Source organism: Polistes fuscatus, unplaced genomic scaffold, assembly GCF_010416935.1.
Source record: "Polistes fuscatus isolate 324 unplaced genomic scaffold, CU_Pfus_HIC Scaffold37, whole genome shotgun sequence".
NCBI lineage: Eukaryota > Metazoa > Arthropoda > Insecta > Hymenoptera > Vespidae > Polistes > Polistes fuscatus.
The window spans coordinates 299,095-312,689 of record NW_025113115.1 but is presented as its reverse complement, the minus strand read 5'-3'; positions in this window follow the sequence as shown (position 1 = coordinate 312,689).

Below are 13,595 nucleotides of genomic sequence, written 5' to 3'. Positions count from 1 at the left end.
TCTAATTTTTGTTTTATTTCTTTTGTAATTGGATATTTAAACTCCTATCATGGGTCAATCCAAATCTATCTATAGTGTCTAGTCCTAATATCATATTATGATTGAAATTTTCATTATTATACACAAATGCATTGATTTTATCTTCTTTGTTTAGTATATTTGCATTTAATGTTATTAAGCAATCAGTTTTTTCCCTACCGCTAATTGTTTTTATTGTGCTACTAAAGTTGTCTCTTGTCAAATTTTTTATTTCTACTAATTTGAAATTTATTAGTGTTATGTTTGAACCAGGATCATAAATACCTGTGCATTCAATTGTGTTATTTAGTAACACCTTAATTTCAATCAGCGGGAGAATATTTAGTTTTTTGGATCTTCGAAAGTGTCGAATTGTAATATGGAATTGTTTATTTTATCTTCAGTCCTTTCTTCTTTAAACCAACACAAATTTTCAGGATGATATCTGTTTTTCTTACCTTTACTTTCGCAAATTTTACAATGCTGTTTCAAAGTCAGTTTCGTTTCAGTTTTTATTACTTTTAGTCTATTTTCATTTATTTTTTTTAATAAATTTTTCCCACTAATGTTTTCATATTTCCTTAGTTCACTAAATAAATCAACTGAATTATTAGTCTCTTGTCTGTCAATTTTGTTTCTTACAAATGTTGGTAGTCCGTCAGCAATCAAATCCACTAACGTTCTATTATCCATATTTTTATTTATTTCCAGTAGTAAGTGCTCTTTTTTTAATGCATACTCTAGGATTGAACTAGTGAGATACTTGTAATTTAAAGCATAAGTAACAGATGACCAACCTCTATCTGCGAATGTTTGTAAAAAATTATTTTTCCATGTTGTCCACTCAGAGTTTAATGAATGTCTAATTAACATTGAGTGGTACCAATCCTTTATCGTATCATCTAAAAATAATCTTAAAATTTCAATTTTTTCAGCATCATTTTTTATGTCTTATCTGTAGCATTCACTTTCATATATTTGTAACCATTGGTTCGCATTCATTTTCTTTCCTTCAAATTTATCCAACACAAATTTTCCACATAATTTATTTATTGAAATTTTTATTTTTATTCTCCTGTGTATGTTCTTTTTCGCATAACTTTTCAAGAAGTTTCATTAAGTTTTCGTCTATCTGTGTTGATAGCAGTAGGATCGTAATATTCACAAAGAAGACATAAAAACCGGTGGTAGCGGAAGATTCACGAAGAAGAAAAAAACGGTTTAATATGGCATCAGAGCTTACACGAGTCAGGGCAGATTCTTCTATAACGGACGAGGCGATAGGGGGATTCCAGGATGAAATTGCAGAAAAAAATTTTTAATCTGTTGCAATGAAGTTTTTATCCCAGAACTGGAACAGCGAGGTGACATTCTTGCGGAATACCACACTTTGGCTATCGGTGGACATAAAAGCGTAACAAAAACATATAACAGAATTAGGCAAAGGTATCATTGACCAAATATGAAAAGGATATACAAGAATTTATTAGAAATTGCGAAGGTTGTTAATTAAAGAAATTAGTTAGAATAAAGTCCAAGGAGCAGATGATACTAACCGATACGCCAGGGGCAGCATTCGACAAAATTGCCATGGATACTGATAGACCACTTCCAAAAAAAACATTAGTAGCTCTAAAGACAGCTACATCCGTTGATATTGCGGAAGGCATAGTCCATAATTTTTGTAACATATTTGGAGCGCCCTACAATATTCTGACTAATCAAGGAACAAATTTCACAGGCTCTTTACTAAGGGCAATTTCAAAACAATACCGTTGTAAGCAAATAAAAACCACGGCATTTAATCCGCAATCCAATGAATCGCCCGAACGTTCGCATATAATATTAATCGAGTATTTGAAACAAAATATTAGTTATAAAAATAGATGTAGGGTCGTCAATCGGGAAAAATTAAAATTTGCTTAACATGGAAATTATAGAAATTCTTTGTAATACAATTAAATAAATAAGTAAATGTACATGTTGTCTTATTATATAATAAGCTATAATAAAATATATTTATACCGAAGCACTAGAAAATAAATTTCTAGGTGCTTCTCTTAAAGGGGGGAGGTGTTACGTCTTAGCGACGACTTAATTCGAAAAGTACGCGTTCTCAACCTTCAATCTAACTATTGTCTTTATATGTGAGAATCCAAGAATAATGTAAGAAAATAAATGAGAATACGTCGATCACGTGATCCACGCCTGTAACGTACGTGATCGTATGCACGTCAAACACGTGATCCTAGCATGTAGTGTACGTGATCGTAAGCACGTCGATCACATGATCTGTACCTAGCAGCGATATTGCGAAATAAGGATTTCGAACAAAGTAAATTTAGAAATACGCATGAAAAAAAAGCTTACGGGTATATACTTATCGAATAAGACGTAACATTCTTCTTGTTGGAAAAATAAAGCGAGTTGCCTATCTTGGTATCTCAGGCGTCTCCGATACAGTGGTACCAAACCACTTAGTTTTTAGTAAGTTGGCAGATGGTGTAATAAAGCAGTTAGCGCGGCGCGGTACAGGAGGTAGCCACGTGTTGAGTTGCAATATTATGTAATTTCTCAGTTATGTTAAATAAATACCTTTTTCAACGATACTGCGTATTTCAGTTTAATTGGATAACCCGACAAGTTATGGGCCCAGTATCATTTTGGTAAAGGAAAAAGAATTTGATTAGCATAACGCGGCTAAAATAAAATTTTAGGTTAGCTTACCACGTGCAGTAGAAATAACAAGTAAAAAGTAAAAATAAGTGCGTAGAAAGACGAGTGCGGAGAAAAGTGAAAATGGCTACATTAAATCTTAATCAAGTACGAAAGATTGGTGAGAAAAATTACGAATCTTGGAAAATTCAATTGAAAAGCTTATTAATATATAATGAACTATAGCATTACGTGAGTGGAAATGAACCGAAAACCAGGGAGAATGCAACTGAATGGACAAAAAAGGATGAAAAAGCGCTAGCTGTAATATTGCTAAGTGTTGAAGAAACCCAACTTAATCATATAAAGAGAGCTGCGACATCTAATGAGGCATGGGAAAATTTAAAGAAAGTTCATGAATCCAGAGGTCCCGTGCGAAGAGCTGCTTTGTAAAACAATTATACAGAATGAAAAAAGGCACTGATCAAACTATATCGCAGTATGTAAATGAATTTCAGTGTAAGGTTGAGCAATTAGAAGAAGTGGGAATTTTTATTCCAGATGAACTTCTGTCGATAATGTTATTAAGTTCAATGCCAGCTGAATACGAAAACTTCACTATCGCTATAGAGTCACGAGACGAATTACCCGATCTAGAGAGTTTGAAAGTTAAGCTGATTGAAGAAGAAGCACGGAGAGAGGAAGTTTACACAGTATCTGGAGAAACAAGCTATGATAATGCTTTAGTGACAAAGAATAAAAAAATAATTACACAAAACACAAACAAGGTGAGAGCGTGAAGAATAAGGAAAGAAGGTCTAGATTCAGTGGTAATTGCTACATATGCAAGAAATATGGGCATCGGGCCAGTGATTGTCGATACAAAAATGCAAACACAAGTCAAAAACAAAATGATGCCTTGGCGGCAAATGTGCTTAAGAATGATTCTAGAAAACCAAACGTTTGGTATCTAGATAGTGATGCAACTACACATGTAAGCAACGAGAAAGATAAATTTGTGAACCTGGATGAGCACCGCACGAAGATTTATACAGCCACCGAAGAAAGCGTGAACTCTACTGGAAGAGGAACGATTGAAATTAAAGTAAATATAGGGAAAGAAGAAAATCCAGTAAAATTAAAGGACGTAATGTTAGCCACGAGTTTCAAAAGCAATCTCCTATCAGTATATCAAATTACCAAGAATGGGTATACGGTGACGTTCTACAATGACGGTGCAAAAATAAGACGTAAAGATGGATCTGTAGCAATGACTGCGAAGGAAGAAAATGGCTTGTACGTAGTCGAAAAAGCTGATAAACACAGCGCTATGATACAAAAAGAAAATTGCAGCGGATTAATTAAATGGCACCAGAGACTCGGGCATCTAAACTTCAATGATATGCATAAGATGAAAAATAAACAACTAGTGGTAGGTATGAATGAAACTTGGATAGTTCAAATCCAGTGTGCGAGGTTTGCCAAAAGGGCAAAATTCATCAACTGCCTTTCAAGACATCAACCCGAAGAGAGAAAAATGTACTAGGGTTGGTGCATAGTGATATTTGTGGCCCATTCAGCACAACATCTTTAGGAGGAGCGAAGTACTTTGTAACGTTTATTGATGATAAGACTCGTTACATCCAAATTGAGACATTAAACAAGCGCTCAGATGTGTTGGATGCATTCAAGGCATACAAAGCCTACGTGGAAAATCAAACAGGTCATAAAATAAAGAAATTGAGAACTGACAATGGAAAGGAATATTGCTCGAAAGAATTCAATGATTATTTAAGAGCACAAGGTATAGGAAGAGAGCTCACTGTGCAATACACACCTCAGCAAAATGGAGTATCAGAAAGAGCAAATCGTACGCTCGTTGAAATGGCACGGTGTATGCTCATGCAAGCACAGTTACATATTTCCTTGTGGGCTGAAGGGATTTCGACAGGAGCATATATCAGGAACAGATGTCCTACAAGGGCAAATGAATAAGTCACACCACACGAAGATTGGTCAGGTGAGAAACCATATGTGGGATTTATGAGAAAATTTGGAAGTAGAGTAATAGCTCTAGAAAAAGGAAAACGTCGAAATAAGTTCGAGGCCAAAGGCAAAGAATACGTATTGGTAGGATATTCGGATGAGGCGAAAGCATATCGCCTATGGGAACGAGGAACTCGAACAGTCATCAAGTGTAGAGACGTTCGATTCATCGAAGACCAAAATGTGAGCATATGTGGAGACGAACCACAACTATTCGAAGTACCTTTGGAGCCAATAGCTGTTGAAGGAAAAGAAATCGTGGTGAAGACGTCATCAGGTGACGAAGAGGAAGCTAAAAATATTCAAGGAACCAGCATAGATCAAATTGAAACTCCTCATCTTTATCGAGCGCCGGGACGTCCAAGAATTGAGAGGATTGGAAAACGTGGAAGGCCACGCAAGCTTTATCAGACGAGACCTATTCCAGAAGAACCACAAACCGTTAGAGAAGCCTTGAACAGCTCAGAAGATGAACGATGACTAGTGGCAATGAGATCGGAATACGACGCTTTAATAGAAAATAACACGTGGACACTAGTGAATAGACCGAAAAACAAAAAGGTATTGAAATGTAAATGGGTATTTAAAATAAAGAAAAATGAAGACGGGTCTATTGATAGATTTAAAGCAAGGTTAGTTGCGAGGGGCGATCAACAATGCGAAGGAATAGATTTTGACGAAGTATTCGCACCTGTAGCTAGACTTGAAACCATACGTAGCCTATTAGGGATCAGTGTAATAAAAAATATGTACGTACATCAATTAGATGTTGTTACTGCTTACGTCCAGGGGGATCTTACAGATGATGTATATATGGAACAACCCGAGAACTTTGTAATACCAGGCAAGGATGAAAAAGTCTGTAAACTAATGAAACCATTGTATGGATTAAAACAAGCAGGGCGTGAATGGTACCGTAAATTAGACAATTATTTGATTCAGTTAGGTTTTAGTAACACAGCAGTGAATCCTTGCGTTTACGTTGATTCGAGAGAAAATAATGATACGATAATAGTCATCTATGTCGACGACTTATTAGTAGCGTCAGCAGACTTATCGCGCGTAGGTGAAATCAAAAGTTTGCTGAAACAAAAGTTTAAAATGAAAGATCTAGGAAAAGTTAAGGACATTTTAGGAATACACGTAGACAGAAATGAAGATCTTGGAAAGATTAAAATAACGCAGAAGAAATACATCCAAGATGTTTTGGAGAAATTTGATCTAACGGAATGTAATCCAGTTAGTACACCGTTAGAGACGAGCATAAATATAAATGATTTGATGTTACAAGTAAGAAATGAAGATAAAAATAGAATTGATGAACCATATAGAGAATTAGTGGGTTGCTTGATTTATCTCACGAATGCAACTAGACCTGATATAGCGTTCGCAGCTAGTTTATTAAGTCGTTTCTGCTTAAATCCGAAAACAATCCATTGGAAAATGGCGAAAAGAGTTTTACGATATTTAAAGGGAACTGCAGACTATGGGATAACTTATACCAAAGACAAAATCAGTTTATTAGGGTATGTAGACGCAGATTGGGCAGGAGATACTAGTGATAGACGATCGTGTTCAGGGTACAGTGTACACATTGCAGGGGGTCCAGTTAGCTGGAACAGTAAGAAGCAGAAGTCAGTTGCCCTTTCCACTATGGAAGCTGAATATATGATCCTATCAGAAGTTACAAAAGAGATTATATACGTTAGAAACTTATTAAAACATATGAAGGCCTATGATTTGTTAAAGCAACCAACCAAAGTTTATTGTGATAACCAAAGTACCATAGAACTATGTAAGAATAGCGTTTACCATGGCCGTAGCAAACATATAGATATAAGGTATCATTTTTCACGCGAAGCGCAAGAGCGGGGTGATATTATTGTGAACTATTTAAGTACGGAGAAGATGACCGCCGATATATTAACCAAAGCCTTAGCGAGTAACAAGCATAATACCTGTGTGAAACTATTAAGTTTATGTTGAGGGAATCTACGACACCTAGATAAGGGGGAGTGTTGGAAAAATAAAGCGAGTTGCCTATCTTGGAATGTCAGGCGTCTCCGATACAGTGGTACCAAACCACTTAGTTTTTAGTAAGTTGGCAGATGGTGTAATAAAGCAGTTAGCGCGGCGCGGTACAGGAGGTAGCCACGTGTTGGTTGCAATATTATGTAATTTCTCAGTTATGTTAAATAAATACCTTTTTCAACGATACTGCGTATTTCAGTTTAATTGGATAACCCGACACTTCTAAAAATAAAAGAGATATTTAGAAGCTAGTAAACGCCAAATTAGGCCACAAACAAGAAGACAGTGAAACATCACTGGGAAGTCATTGGTTTGGGACAAGAAATGATAGAGGACAAGTTCTGCTTGACTTCCTACAGCAAAACAACTTTTATGCAATGAACAGCTTTTTCAAAAAGGGCCCCTAGAGAAAATAGACCTGGGCTAGCCCAGACGGAGTTACAAAAAACCAAATCGATCTGATAATTTCAAACATGAAAAACATAGTGCAAGACGTAACTGTTATTAACAAATTTTCTATCGGAAGTGACCACAGAGCCGTTAGAGCAAAAATAGTCATAAATACAAGAAAAGAGAGGTCAAAACTAATAAGAAAAACAGCTTCTAGAAAGTCATTAACAACACAAAGCGCAGACCAATACGCACAATTCCTTAATTCTCGACTATCACCAATGCTGAAAAATAAAGAGGATATAGACATTGAGGAGACAAACAAACAAATAATAACAGCAATGAAAGAAGCGGAAAACAAGTGCAAGCAATTGCTTGGAGTTGGGAAAGAGGAGAAGTTGAGTGATAGTACTAAGAAGTTGATGGAAAAAAGAAGAAATCTAATAGACAAACATCAAAACAATGCCACTCAGCTAAGAGAAATCAACAAAGAAATATCAAAGGCTATCCGAAGAGATGTAAGGCTACACAAAACAGAGGAAATAACTAGGGTGATAGAGGATAACAGGGGAATGAAAGGGCTTAGGAAAAATTGTCTAAGGTAAGAAACAATTAAGTAAGATAATTGACAACAAGAATGGACAAACCACCACAAATAAGCGAGACATCCTGCAAATCGTGAGAAACTTCTATGCGGAACTCTATAAGAAAACTACAACAACAGAAATTGGCGTAGGCATTCCCGAGATACAAAACAAGGGATCAGAAAACATCCCAGAAATCACTCAAGACGAAATAAACAACTTCTTAAAAGACATGAAAAACAATAAATCACCAGGAGATGACGAAATTAGCACCGAAAATATAAAACTAGGAGGATCAGCACTTCTAAAAATACTGTGTAAGCTATACAACGCTTGTTTAAGAAACTCCGTAACACCTGATCAATGGAATAAGTCCATCATAATACTTTTACACAAGAAAGGAGATATAGCCCAAATAGAAAACTAAAGACCAATTAGCCTGCTATCGCAGATATATGAGCTGTTTATGAGAATAATCACTAAAAGGCTGACAGCTAAACTCGATCTTTATCAACCTATTGAGCAGGTAGGATTTCGTAAGGGCTATGGCACAAATGATCATCTCCATACAATTAAAATCCTCATTGAAAAATGCATAGAGTATAATAAACCGTTAGTTCCTATTTTTGTAGACTATGAAAAAGCTTTTGACACAATAGACCACCATAATATGCTTAGTGCCCTCACTGATTGCAGAATCGACCATCGCTAAATCGACATCATTAAACAATTATATAAGAACGCAAATGCTGCCATTAGACTTCATGAAGATACTCCTAGCTTCCAAATAGAGAGAGGTGTGCGGCAAGACGATGTCATCTCCCCAAATTATTTACTAACCTTTCAGAGTACATGTTCAAACGCACAAACATCGAGAACCTCAGGATCAACATTAATGGTGAAAAGCTTAGTCACCTTCGCTTCACCGATGATCTGATATTAATTACAAATTATCTCAAAGAAGCGCAAAAAATGATGAGCGAGCTGAACCTAGCATCCAGAGAGGTTGACAAAAGACGCGAAACTGTGTATGTATGTAAAAACTGTAATGTAGGATTGTGTGTCGATACTTGTTCCCATGTATTAAGGAGAGTCGACACAGTCCGCAAACCGTTACAAGCGCCTTACTGCGGCCCGTACGAAGTCGCCCAGCACATAAATGACAAAGTCTATATCATCAAGGTCAATTGGAAGGAGTAAGCTGTTTCCACCGACGCGCTCAAACCTGCCTTTCTAGATATTCCGGCGACCAACGAGCCCGCGAAATTTCCGCGCGTCCTCACTACCTCACCTTCCGCAGAAAGGCCACAGGAAATTGCACAGGAACACGCAACATTCGCTGACATCAGGCGACCAACACGAACAAGTTTTGATAGAACTATCTCCACTGATCTCGCCGCCAATGAAAACGAGTGCTACAATCCTACGCAAACGAGTATCGTTCTCACGAAACCTATATACAAGGAGGACGATCGCAGTGTTATAAATGCGTCTACGATATACACAAAGAGAGGATGATTTCTATTGCCACTAGAGAGAGCATCGATTCACTTGATCTGATTTTTAAAATATGAAAAAAGTCAAAGGAGTCAAGTTAGGAAAGAAAAAAATAGAAATAATATGCTACGCCGATGATGCAGTCATCATGTCGGAAGCCGAAGGTTTATGACGAATCAAAATATTTTCTAACGTTTATAGATGATTATAGTAGATGTGCTTTAGTATATACATTTAGATCGAAAGACGTAGTATATAATTATTTCATAGATTATATCAATAAGGTTGAAAATTTAACAGGCAAGAAAATAAAAAAACTGAGATGCGACTATGGGACAGAGTACATGAATAAAAATATGTTTAACTTATGTATGTTTAACTTATAAAAGGGAATTATATTAGAACCATGTCCACCATATATACACGAGATGAATGGAACAGCTGAGAGCTATAACAGAACGATTATGAATTTAGCAAGATTTTTGTTTTCGGATTCAAAAAAACACTTAAAAATAGAATATCTGTGAGATGACCAGCTCAAACATCAACAGAACGTTCACGTGACTATAAAGAGCGTAAAAAGGCTTTAAGAAATGCAGCTAGCAAAGAGTTGAATATCTCGTCGTCCATCATTTCAAAAACTAAAGCAAAAACTACAGCCGAGCGTTGTCGTGACTACAGGTCTCGAAAAAGGGCTCGACAAAATGAAAAAAATCAAGAGTCAAATGACTTGACGCGAATCACTGTTGAAGTTGAAGTACATTAAGAACAAGAAAATTCTAAACCATCGACTTTGATATTGCCAATGAAAAAAATAAAAACTTCAGCAGAGCGTTGTCGTGACTACAAGTCTCGAAAAAGGGCTCGACAAAATGGAAAAAATCAAGAGTCAAATGACTTGACGCGAATCACTGTTGAAGTTGAAGTACATCAAGAACAAAAAAATTATAAACCATCGACTTTGACATTGCCAATGAAAAAAATAAAAACTTCAGCTGAGCGTTGTCGTGACTACAAGTCTCGAAAAAGGGATCGACAAAATTGAAAAAATCAAGAGTCAAATGACTTGACACGAATCACTGTTGTAGTTGAAGTATACCGAGAACAAGAAAATTCTAAACCATTGACTTTGATATTACCAATGAAAAAATTAAAAACTTCAACAGAACGTTTTCGTGAGTTTAGGGGTAGAAAAAAATCATTAAAAAACCTAACAGAAAACATTTTTGAGGATTTTCAAACATCATCAAATATTATTATTGCTAATAATAATAATAACAATAATTGTGATAATCCATTTTTTTTTTTTAGGGATGATCTGAGAATGCTATTCTTTACGCACAAACCCAGGGACCACGCCCACCAGTGGAACCCATCACCCTATGGGTCCCCCTTGCCTGGAGTGTCAGGACTTGCCTTTCGGCACTACCGATTAAGCTCATATCCATCCTAGTGGCGTGGCACCCCCTTGGAAACATTACTTCGGGATGGCGCTACTACATCAGGTCCCTTGGAGGATCTCTTCTTTTGGCTCTACGGGATAAGAGCCTGGAGCAGTGTGAGGGGTGCGCCTATGGTCTGTCCGTAGTGTAAGTGCTGTGACCTCCAGTATTCAACTGAAGATCATGGACCTCGACTGCGTTTCTACTAAAGATGACTTAAGACAGGACTTGCAACGGGAAACAGGACGAAACGCGGACTTTGGTGTCCACATCTTCGGTCTGAACCAGAACGAGCAATATATGACGGTGTGCGAGCTCGAATCGCACGAGGCTGGGGTGATGCTTGGTCGGGGACGGATCGGGATCGAATTGGTGCGTTGCCTTGTCCGGGGACGAATATCTGCGACGAAATGCTACAGGTGTCTGGGATACGGACACACAAGAACAAATTGCACAAGCGGGGACAGGACAAAAAGCTGCAGAAAATGCGGTGAAACGGGACACTTTGCAGCTGACTGCAAGAAAGGACCGTTTTGCCCTCTGTGCACCGAGGAGGGGCACGTTGACACGGCGCATATCGAGGGATCCGGGAGCTGCGCGTTTTCCGGGCTGCACTGGAGAAGTGTAGAAAGCAGGTAGGAAGACGGACAGGATAATACAGGGAAACTTGAACAGAAGCAGGACAGCAGACATGCTACTTCTCCAGATAGCCGAAGAACACGACGCGAACATACTGAAACTATGCAAACAGTACAGGACAAAGACGACACAGACATGGATAACGAACGAGACTGAGGCAACAGCTATATGAGTGAGGGGCGCTGCCCGATTACGGATTACAGGCCGCGGAGTTGGTGACGATTACGTCTGGGTCAGGGTCGGCGCTGTCACCTATGTCAACGTCTACCTGACCTCCAACAGCACCTCGTCGGAATTCGAGAGAAAAATGGAGCTCCTTAAGCTCGGACGGAATCGATCGACGGAATCGGAAATGAAAGGCGACTTCGGGGTCCCCCCATTCTTAGTCCGGGTAGTGGAAGACTACTTGAGAAACTGACGAATCACGTACGAGACAACAGAAGAACAGAAAACGAAACATATCACCGCAGGGGTCGCACAGGGATCCATACTGAGACTGGACTTTTGGAATGGAATCTACAATGGTCTGCTTAGACTGGAGCTCCCGCTCGACGTGATTCTCGTCGCTTACGCTGACGACGTGGCGGCGTTAATCGTTAAGTGGACCCCAGAGCTGGCGCAGTACAAGTTGAACCAGACCATGAGACGTGTTAGACAACAGATGACAGATCACGCACTGCAATTCGCAACGGAAAAGACGGAACTCATGTTACTTACAAGGACACGGATACAGACGACAATACTTATGACAGTTGGGACCGACGATATAGTGACCAGAAGAGAAGTTAAGTATCTGGGGGTGACCCTTGATACGAAGCTAACCTTTTGGCTCAACATAAAAAAGACTACCCGCAGAGAGGATTTCATCCTTAAGCCGCCTGATGGCAAACACGACTGGACCGAGACCAGGGAAACGACGACTGCTAATAGCAACAGCCCACTCGATTATTTTATACGGCTCGGAAATCTAGGCAGACGCCTTAAAGACAAAGAAGTACTGCCACGCAATGATGACAGTACAGAGACAGGGTGCGCTGAGGATCGCCTTCTCCTACCGGACTGTTTCAGCACAGGCTGTCCTGGTGGTGGCGGGCGTAATCCCCGTGGACCTCCTGGCGTTCGAGCGCAAGGAGATATATGAGAGGAGCGCGGAAACGAGACATTAGGACGCGGCAACAACGAAAAAACACAGGACGATACAGGCATTGCAACAGCGATGGACAGAAGGAACGACAGACAACTGGACAAGACGGCTGATAAAGACCTGGAACCGTGGATTGGGAGGGATTTTAGGGACGTAAACTTCTACGTCACCCAACTTCTAACAGGGCACGGTTACTTTAGACGGTACCTTTACAGCATGAGCAAAGTACAGACACAGGACTGCAAATACTGCGGACACGAACGAGACGACGCGGAACACACGTTCTTTGAATGTGACCGCTGGACAGCACATAGACGAAGACTGGAAACAACCGTTGGTACCATCACCCTAGACAACATCGTCGAGGTGATGCTCCATACAGCAGAGTGATAGCAACTAGTAGCCACCTATACAGAGACGATACTGAGACGAAAAAATGCAGAGGGCCTCCTCAAATGAAAGAACAGACAGACTGACACAAAAGACAACGACCAGACGGAACGAATAGACGCAAACAGACGTATCCCCCAACACAGAAGTAATATCAACATTGTACCTGGTTGGGGGAAGAGCTAAAAGAGATGACAGTTTAGTGGGTAGGCTTCAAGAGTTCCACATACCTACCAGCTGGGCTAGTGGAATCCGTAACTTGGATTCCGCAACTCCTGTTCTTTTTTTTGAGGGATCTCTGGATTTCGTAGAAAAGGGGAAACAAAATTAATATTATCAATAATAGAAATAATACGAGACGTATTCAAGATAATGATTTGCGAGTACTTTCTTCTATTTTTCACAGACATAAGAATGCTCACAAGGAATTTACATTAAAATTTATCAATAACTCGCTTGGACATGTTTGCTCAGTATGTGATAGATTGTGGTTTAAAGAAGATTTCAAATCTGCGTCTATTCAACATAAAGAGATATTAAATACAATTCTTCCTCATACATCAAACGACAAAATTGCTTTATGCAACACGGAAGTTGCTGAAAACTTGCATTACCTCGAAAAAGCTACTTTAATTAATGAAGATGCAGTAAGTAAATGTTTTAATGTCTAACCTACAGTCGAAAAAATTAAGTCTGTTCGGAAAATATTACGTCGCAGAGTACTTCAAGAGGATTGAATTTCAGCATCGTGGAAGTCCA